At 41.3% G+C, this 10,299-nt stretch overlaps 1 long non-coding RNA gene across 1 annotated transcript; it reads right to left on the bottom strand.

Annotated features, from left to right (window-relative positions):
- On the bottom strand, positions 1-657 carry LOC118495278. Its single transcript, XR_004897629.1, has 2 exons — positions 415-657; positions 1-271 (listed from the first exon to the last, which is right to left on the bottom strand). It is a non-coding gene; the product is annotated as an uncharacterized LOC118495278 (long non-coding RNA).
- Between the last annotated feature and the right edge of the window lie 9,642 nt (positions 658-10,299).

The raw sequence follows: 10,299 nt of genomic DNA, 5'->3' as shown, positions 1-10,299 counted from the left end.
TTTGCAACTAAAACGTTTAACATTTATTTACTACATATATAAGAAAATCATAATTAAATGAAGTAACGAGGAGTGGCAGCAGATGGATGAGTGAATGATGAATGCAAAGTGTTGTGAAGTGTAAACCTAGCTATTAACCAGGGCGAAGCCAACCAAACAGAAACATGGTGCCAGAGGATGTAGACTGAGCGGGTCGAAAGACAAATCTTAACAACTCCTGGGAGACTGGCCAGGGGCTCCCAGTTGCGCTGATTTGGCTCCGCCCATGAACCTGCAAGACAGCACAGAGAAGGAAACACAGCAGGCCCTGCTATAGCAGGAGGGCTGTCACATGAAATAGATATATTCTTTGCAATGATTAGGCACTGAGTTGAGTTCTTACTGAAAAACAAAAAAGGTTAAAACACAAATTACCTGCAGTTTCATCATCTCCCGGCAGCTGAAGTTTTGTCATCAACAGCGCCATGGTACACATTGTTGCTGCGTCTTTTAGCCCTCTCCAGTACTTTAAAGCTTGGTCCCATCTTGTCCTTGACAGAGAAGCTTGGCACCCTCACACAGTAATTATACCAGAGCTGACGTCTCCTCTTTCCATTGAATTATTGAGAAGGTGAAGAGGACAAAAGATCCCACGTAGAGAGAGACAGAACTGTCAGGGTCGCATATGTGATATATGTATATGTATTTTTAAAGATGCTAATAACAGAACATATTTCACTGTATTTTGAATTACTACTAGTCCAAAAAATAAAAGTAACAGACTGAGACACATGGACAGGAGTTTTCAATTATGCACACAAGCTTCTTTTTATGTATGCAAGTCTTTAAGGATAGAGTGCCAGCTTATGCAGGATGGTGTTTTACACCCCTTTGGCAATTTTAAACTACAGAAGCATAAGTGATTCCTAATCTAGGGTGCCACTAGAAATACTGGGCCCCTTGAAAACAGCTCAATAACAGCCATAACACAATAAATATGAGCCAATGGTGAAATAAGATGGGTATTCCTGTCCTTTTAGTGTTGATAATACAAATGTCAGTACAGTTGACTTCAGTAGTCAGGGTGCCCTTCGACTAGTGTTGTCATTACACAGGAAACCCTTCCATCCTTATCTGAAGGGCTGCCTATGCTTGTGCAGAGTCTGCAGCTAGTTGTGTCTACAGCACATATACATTTCCTGAAATGAAAAGTAACCAACCTGAGCTGCCACTGGCTGTGTGTCTGCACACTCTGTTTCACTTATCAGAGGTGGTTTGTTTTATAATCTAAAAGCGACTTATTGTATACAAAAATCAGTTCTCCTGTTTGCAAAGCTGGTGTCCCATTCACTGCTCACATTGCATTGTAGCTCTGGCATTTGGCTATCAATTGCATAAATTAGCTTTTTCCCCTCTGGTTCAACATTGAACAGCCCAAGGTCACAGAAAAACTATAAAATGTACTATCTCTCTCTCTCTCTCTCTCTCTCTCTCTCTCTCTCTCTCTCTATGGAGTACATTTTCCCCTTAGGTAACGTAAGGTGGCTTTGCTTTTAAACCAGGGGAAAGAATTTAAAGAAAAATAATCATGGAGTGAATGAACAAAGTTGCCTAGAAAACAATTAAGTAAATGTGCCCTGAGAAATATATTACAATAGCAACCACAAAAGAAATCTTTCACCTGGTTCCTGTTCACAACTCACCCTTTTCACTTCTTCGTTGCCATGGCACCACAGGGGTTGTAGTTCAGGCACAACTTTGCTTCAATCTGCCTCCTCTCTCTGTGTGGGATATGATTTTACTTCACAATGGTATGCTTATGAAGATGCAGACTCAGAAGGGACATTGAATCATTTAAAGATTGTGTGGACAAATCAACAAGTGGTGACAAATTTCATTGAGAGACTCATGAGATTAACTTGTGTTTATCAAGATCGTCACTGTGGCTCAAAAGAAGTGACAATATAAAACGTGTATGTACTTAGAATACTTCTGAATACTTGTAATGTATTCTAAGCAATACCACATGAATTGAAATGTCTGAAACACTCAATCATTTCTGATCATTTCAACATTTCTTACACCCAGCTACTTTAGGTTTAAATGACACATTTTGTGAAAACATTTTATGGTACGGAGGATCTTGTTTTCCTTCTCCTGATGGGGGTCACACAGTGTCACACTCAGTGTGTCTTATGTAATCCACCCGAGGGAGCTTACATAATCTATTTGATGGTAAGACCTTGAGGTTTCTGTGGGATTGCGCTCGAGGGCTTGATGTTCTTTGTTTACCTGATAATTTTTCAGTATTTCTGTGTACACACAAGCACACACACACACACACACACACACACACACACACACACACACACACACACAAAACTTCTTCTTTTCACTTCAAGCTGTCTTCCACACAGGAAACCATTACAGAGAGAAAAGGTGACATGTAGGAGTAGCACAGGATGGCTGGCCTCAGTTCAGTGCCTCCATCTCAACCCCTGACAGAGCAGTGAATGGCCCTCAGTCACAGCTGTCCTGGACTCAGTCAGCCAAGCACAGCTCAAACCTGGAAAACAACATGATATGCTAGGATGCTAAGATGCGCCTGGCAGTGCAATTTTCCTCCTCTAGAGATAGAGGGACAGGGAGTTATTTAAATGCTAAACAATGCAACCTGTCGCTGTCAGCACAGACAGCTTCCTGATGACTTCCTGGTTGGATTGGTCATACAAGAATGCAGTGCAAGAGGCCATATAAGGAAAGTGGAGAAATCCTCAAAGGTTACAGGGCTGATGGTGCCCGCACAGGGTCATGAATCTACTGTATGTATAAATGTAGGCTCACTAACATGTTCAAAATGTTGTGCTTCGTAATAAAAAGCTGGCCTGATTCCATGATATTGTCTAGGTACACCTCTGCTACATCACATGGAAAACTACAGGCCAGTATATGTAGACAAAAGTATTAAGTTAAATGTACAGAAAATACAAATACAGCATTTTAATAAACAACATCCAACTAAAGATTACAAATAAAATCTCCCACATTTTTCGAAATCATCCAATTGCTGAGACCAGTTATGATATTCTAAAGAGTGCTTGATATTTGATCTTATTCCTTTATATAATCTTCAACAAATGTAGCAGCAGCAACCTACACCATGTATAACGTGAACAGCATGAATAAAGTTGATCATCATTAGCTACAACAGCCTTCCTGCTGAATAACACAGAGCAAAATCACAGCTGTTTCTGCACTTCATCAAATATGACATAAAGCATGGTGCCATATGGAGGATAAAAAAGGTACAAGGTAAGTAGGAAGCTTAATAAAGGTTAATATATATTAACAACCCACGATTCCAACTCACCACTGGCTGACGTGACATCTAATGAAAGGAGAAAAATGTGCGTGGGAGCTCATATCATTTTCTATTATTTGAGTTTTAAAGCTTCTCCAACATTTCCATAAATGTTGGTGTTATGGTTGATCAGAAAATGTGGGAATTATTCCTTTTTATATGAGAACTTAACACATCCTGTCATATGTTTAGAGTACCACGAAGTCAAATCTAGCCTCCTGCCACACATACATCTTAGGGCATGCAAGCTCATGTGAGTCCGACGCTTTGAAACTGTTGGCCTTCACCGTTCCCTGGGCTGGAAGTGTGTGGGACAGCGGTGCTCATATCGCTGAGAATGCCATCCTTGAATCCTGACCCACGGTGGCTTGATGGCGTTGTTGTTGAGGCTAACGCACAACTTACGGTTCCCCCCAGGTCGCCCCGGTGAGCGTGAGCTAACCCCCGTGAGCTAACACTGTTAGCTCTGTCAGCACTGTTGCTGTTAGTGCTGTTAGCACTGCTAGCAATGCTAGCTGCCGCAATTTCAGCTCAGCCCCCCTTCCATGTCGTCACAGGTGAAAGCCGTGTGCAAGCAATTTCGGTCTAGACTCTGAATGTCATGTATAGCCCCTTTAACCTTATATGATGATAATATGTCAATGCTGGGTTTACAGCTTGTTCTGCTGCCCCCAAGCAGACAAAATAAATCAATAAATTACGTTAACTCACTAACAATTAGTAAACAAAGAGAAGTATGTAATATTACAGACAAAATAGTACAACTGAGATGTTGGGGGCAAATAGACCTACCACTACCCTATTACCTTCAGAGAAGAAGAACACTGCTGTCTGTAATTATTTACTTAGCTAATTCTTGTGATTAGCATTAAATTGCATTTAAATTTTAAATCGTTAAATTCAACATCACCAATCCTTCAACTTATTCTTTTCCACTTGCTCTTAAAAAGTTTTACGAGTGTCACCATGGCCATTTTATCAAGGGAACTGTTCCACATTCGCAGACAACATGTCTTAGCTCGAGACAATGGTCAGCAATAACTGCACCCATAATACAACCTCAACCCCCTCTCTCTACCAGTAGCTCCCAGGTTTCATGTGAGGAGATTCCCTTTAAGACATCCAATTTGGTCAATTGGCCTAAACCAGCAGCATCAAAGAAATTCAGAGTGTAAGGTGAGCAATACATAAGCTGGCTCGCATTCAGAACATTATCATGAACAATTATCATTATTTAAATGGTGCACTGATATAATAGAGATTTGTTATTAATTTAGTGAGAGAGCACAAGTGAAACATCTACCAAGCATCCTTTCCCGTCAAGCACACCAGAACAGAGCACAGTTATATGAGCTATTGCTTGCTATTGTATGTTTCAATGCAGACAAGAAAATAAAAGACATTATTCTGTCTTTCATTTTCTGCAGTAGGTGTCCTGTGACAGCAGACATAAGAGGGATGAAAAGCAGCCGGCGTGTTGAAAGGTGTATGTACAAAGCAATGGAGCTTTCTCTAACTGTATTTATTCGTATGAAACAGAAATTATGGCAAAATTGCTTTTTGATTTATTTCTCTAAACAGAATGCAATTGCAATGAGTGTGACAAGCTGCAAATTGTGCAATTCCAAACGTATTAAGCAATGCAGACAGGTAATCAAGACGAAGGAACTATGCTGAGCTCTATTGTTAAATGTTTCCATCTCATACCTCCCTTTGTTTTAGTACACACACACACACACACACACACACACACACACACACACACACACACGAATACATGTACATGTGCAGAAATCTCCAGTGCTACGGACGTACTTATCTAATGACCTTGTACACGTAGTAAAGATATCCCCATTTGACACAGCTAATTGGTCGACGTGTCAGAGGATGTTTAGCGGCTTAGGAAATCACATCTGCCCATTGATTTCTCCCCACTACACCCCCTCCATCAGACATTGTATTACTTAATCCAGTCTACAACTCTATTGTTGTGAATCCTCCATAGATTCTCAGGCAGAGGAGGAGGCGAGAAAGAAAGGGAGAGAGAGATCGAAAGAGAAGGGAGTGAACAAGCGATTAAGAAGGCACTTGGGATGGGGAAGGAAAATTAGAGACTGTGGGTTTGTGTGTGTGAGAACGAGAATCAAACAACAGCGTAGATGTAATCAGATGCAGAAGAGAGGGCAGAATGGAGAATACATCCACTCTCCTTTGTGCTGAAGCATATTTAATGGCAGGAGGTTGTCATGCGGCAGTATGCCTTCACATGCTACTGTGGCATGCTACTTGTGTAGGTTCTGAGCTGCTGTGGTAGCTGAAGCGTGCTAGGTTGTGCTGTGGCATCTGCTCTCAGCTTTAAGCTTGTCTGCCCTATGGCTAATCAGGAGAGTTCCTCTGTCTTTCTGTCTCTGCACTGAGTCTTCTGATACTTTTAAGCCTATATTTAGGGTCATAGCACACACACACACACACACACACACACACACATGCTGACATGTGTGAAAAGCTTAGCTTGTCTTCTGTGTTCAAATAAGAGAAATCTTTGGTAATAATTTGATTGCAGTAGCCTACATCTTAGCAAATGATGCTTGTTTCAGTGTGTCTTGAAAAAATGTCATATCACGATCAACTGATTTATTTAGTCTCAATGATGAGTCTAATAATTCAATAAAAATTGGTTCCTCCAAATTACACTTAACATTTTCTCACTTGAGTGGTTTCTACCTATGCAACGGTTCATTTGATATCTTTTAAAGTTTTGCACTAGTTTTGGTGCATTTTCCTATGAATGTCCAGCGGCAGCAACACAAGCAATCAGTACACCTGGCAAGCTCCTGCAGTGCAAAATCATTCAGGCAACAAAACTACTTGGTTAAGTTTAGGAAAAGATAATGGTTGGGTTTAAAATAAGTACATTTGTTACTTAACTTGTAACTTGGAGTTAGGCACGTAAGTTATGTAACAAAAGTAAGTTAAAATAATTATTGACTTTTGCTTTCACAGGGGATACAGACATGAACAGCGGTCTCCTAGGTTAAAGTCCTGTGTTTGTTTTGTTGTGTTTCAGCCCTGCACGTCCTGGCTCACGATTACGTGGGTTCTATACGAATGAAATAGTGTATGTATAACTATGAACAGTCTGGGAACAGCCTGACCTATGTGGATGGTTTTGCTTTGATGTGCTATTCACTAGTGGGAATTGCTTTAAAAACATGAAGACGTCAACTGTGAGGTCTGTGAATTATCCAGAACATTGTTTATGGAAAGAGAAACCTTTTGACTTTTTCGATGCTTTGGGCATCAACAACATACAACCAATTAATCTTAAAACTTGGGTAAATAACACCAAAACTATTCCACCACAGTTAAGTAGGAAAATCAAGATTTAGGTGAACTGACCCTTAAGTTTTTTTGTGTGCTTACATTATATAGAGATAACGTAGCCTGGCAGCCATTATGACAAATGCACACATACACACAAGTAGGCTATTGATTAATTATGAATTATGAATTCGCTAGCATCCATGCTAATCGGTGCTAATAGCGCAAAGCTAACGGGTTAGCTAAGGTGCTGTATTCATATGCTAATAGGGTAATTAGCCACAAAAGGCTAGCAGAGTACTGCATATTGCCTGTGAAAAGGCTAATGATTCTATCTGTTGGTTATGGAAAGTAATGTTGCTTTTCTATTGCTAGCTGTCAGTACAGTTGCTATGGAAACAACATTTGTGCAGTTCACATAGCCTACAAGTAAAGCCTTACATTTTTTGCGACCTTGGCTTGCTGGCCAAACTTGTCAGCCTTCACACTCCAGCCCCCGCTGCATCATGGTCTGTATTTATTCGGTATAAAACACATGAAAGGTTGGTGCTGCATCATCGTATCCAGGTATACCAACACTTTCAGGGAAGCAGTATTTTTAGGTGATGGTTATATGCCAAATCTTTTCTTTTAGTCTTTCACACACCTTTCACAAACATTCACACATTCAAACCCCAACCTTCATAGGTTCAGTTGTCTGTGTAAATTAGTGGTTTTCAGAGCACACACATAAGTTTCATATACATGATGCACATTGTTTCTTCTAACCATGGGTGACCATATTGCTGGAGGAAAACAGTAACTTGGAAAACAGAAGAAGAGCGTTCTGTGTTTGTCACACGGACTGTCTAAATGTTGTATTCTGAAACTGATCCTGGAGTTGAATGACTGTTTATCCCCCTGGCTGAATCGCTGATATGTTAAGCGCCACAAAGATAACTTCAAAGACGGACACAATATTTTATATCAAATGGCTGATTCTTTGGCGCTGAGATAGGCAGAGGCCAGATATGTTTTTGAAGAATACTGCAAAAGAACATCAGAGCATTTGGTGCTCTCTATCTGGGAACGTTACTTTTTTTGTTACCAGTAGATCCGTGGCAAAAAATTTACGGAAATATCACACCCTAAAAGCTTGAAAGGTGGTTCTTAAAAAGTTTAAATATTGAACAGCTCTTTAGTCCGTTTGGAATCATGACAGTTACAATCTTAACAGCAAAAGCATCAAAACATCCACCTAAACTAAGAAATCACTCCTACAGTATAGCATAATCTAGTTTGTGGTGCAGTTAACAGCACAACTACACTTGTTTACATTGGTTCTGAGGGTTCCTTTAAATGCAGGGGTTTTCCATACATGACGCAGACAGAAAATTGCCAGAACATTCACAAGGTGCATATGGGAGAAGACCATGCACTCCCTGTTACCTCAGCTCTCTAACTGGTTGGAGTGAACTCTCAAAGGCATCAGCATGACGTGTTACAGTATGGAGTGTGTGAATGTTGGTGTGCGTGGGGTGGCTGGGAGAAAATTAGAGAGACAAACAGCAGTTATACATCTGGGTCATGTGCAGTGTGTGTCAAGGTTAAAGGCGCTGCCAATGGCACGGCTGCCCTCACAGGAAGTCTGCCCAGAATCAAAGCGTCTGTGCAAGTTTGTGTGCATCTGCTGCAAAGCTGGTTAGACAGATTCCTGAGCTGCCTGTCGGTGTGAGAAGCATGAAGTCATGGCGCATCAATCAGCAACCTGCCGTCTCAGGTGCCGGAACTTCCATTGTACCCAGAGCGCTGGAAACTGCTGAGACTGCACTTCATACCTGGTTGAACACTGTCTCCAAACTCCAAAAAACGTTACAGATGTCGTCTCAAAAACAAGTCTGGCTCTCTTGCTTACACTAACTCGACTTAGCCCACAGACCCTTGCTGCTCCCATTCATTTGCTCTGTTTTTTTCCTAATAATGGTGGAAATAGTTCAGAGCGAGAGGTGAATCATTTGACTCTGCATGTGTCCTTTGAGATAAAGTGCAGTGGTTATACCACAAATCTCTAGTCTTTAGAAGAGAGAGCGCAAGAACGAGAAGAGAAATAACAAGCTCTCTGAACTATAAAGCATACAGTTGCACACCTAATTTCAGGGTCAGAGGACAGATTGCACAAAATGTTTTTGTTCACGCCTATTTCTTTGTTGCGTACATACACACCACACCTACATAATAGTGCATGCAGCTAAAAGATTTTGGATTTGTTTGTGCCCTCTGCCTTTGTATATGTGTATGTGCATCTATATGATTTTTTTGTGACTTTGATGACCTTTCCTTTTGATCTGTGTTCTGCAATATTTTTCCTGTACAACAAAAAGCCACAGACATGATTGATAATGCATGCATGCTCCACTGGCTGCTGGCATACTGCTTTGATCTTCGTCAAAACTGAATGAGAGGAGCTGATAAAAAGTAGGGCAACCCTCGTTCTGCTGGGTTAAAGGGAACTAGTGTTGCTTGGAATAAATGATGAGACCTAACTGCTATATTGCTAACACACAAACACGCACATAGAGCTTTGGAAATCAAAGCTCTTCAAATCCCACTGATATTATGTTCTCAATCATTCTCCTAAGGACTGCATTGTTTCCCTTTCACCCAAATGGGAATTTCACCAACAACCTCTGGTTCACATCTCTGCTGAAGGACTGAAAGAAAGAAGAGCGAGTTCTGACAGGAGATTGTCGAATGCAGACATTTCCCTTCTTGTACACGCTGTATATAGACTGGATCTAAAGTTCAGTGACAGCATAGGCCTTTTCCATAAGGGGCTTCAAGACTCACACACCAACAAACACACACAGAATCCCTCATGCGCTCTCTTTGTCTCTCTTTTTCTCTCTCACTCGCGCTGTTAACGGCACTGCTAGAACATGCATGTATTATTCATTTAGCAACTAGCAGGATGTGGGGCCTTGTCAAGAACTGAACCCACCACGGCGGCAAGCAGAGAGCAGCGGAGGGGGATGGGAAGGAGGAGGAGAGGAGAAAGACAGAGTGACAGAGAGAAGTAAAGATGGAGGAATCTGGTGATCTGTGGGTCTAGATACGGTAAACAATGATGCAGAGGCACAGGATGAGCTCCATGTGTCTCCTGTTGCAGCGCACACACCCACTCTCTTAAGAGCAAATTATTGCTAGTCTTCTTTCACAAGGGAGTTGAACCAACAACCTTTCTTTGCTCCTCACCAGAGCTATCTCTGCAGATGGAAATTGCTATTGAAGTTGAGGGTAGCCTGTCGTTTCACAGAGCTAAATTTGGGTGGGATATTTAAACTCTCAGCCAGCTCAGATTGGCTCCTCTGTCTCCCCTGGCCAATCTTAAACAGCAATCTGAATAGCAATTTCTCATTTTTCATATCTTAGACTGTCACTCAAGAGACATTTGTGGTTAAAAGAGTTGTAACACTAGGCCAGAATCAGCCATAACTCAGAAGATGGGCTTGCAGGCTTCCTGTAGAGCCTGCTGAGAGGAACTCAGGGAAAGGAATATGGTCAGATAGAGGAAGTTGAAGAGGGAGAGTGATAAAGAAGAGGTAAGGGAGGAACACCAACTACTATATAAGGATGGAAGTGATGAAAAATTGAGCCGGAGG

Source organism: Sander lucioperca, chromosome 6 (assembly GCF_008315115.2).
Source record: "Sander lucioperca isolate FBNREF2018 chromosome 6, SLUC_FBN_1.2, whole genome shotgun sequence".
Taxonomy (NCBI): Eukaryota; Metazoa; Chordata; class Actinopteri; order Perciformes; family Percidae; genus Sander; species Sander lucioperca.
Note: the sequence above shows the minus strand (reverse complement) of the source record. Positions and strands in the feature narration are given on the sequence as shown.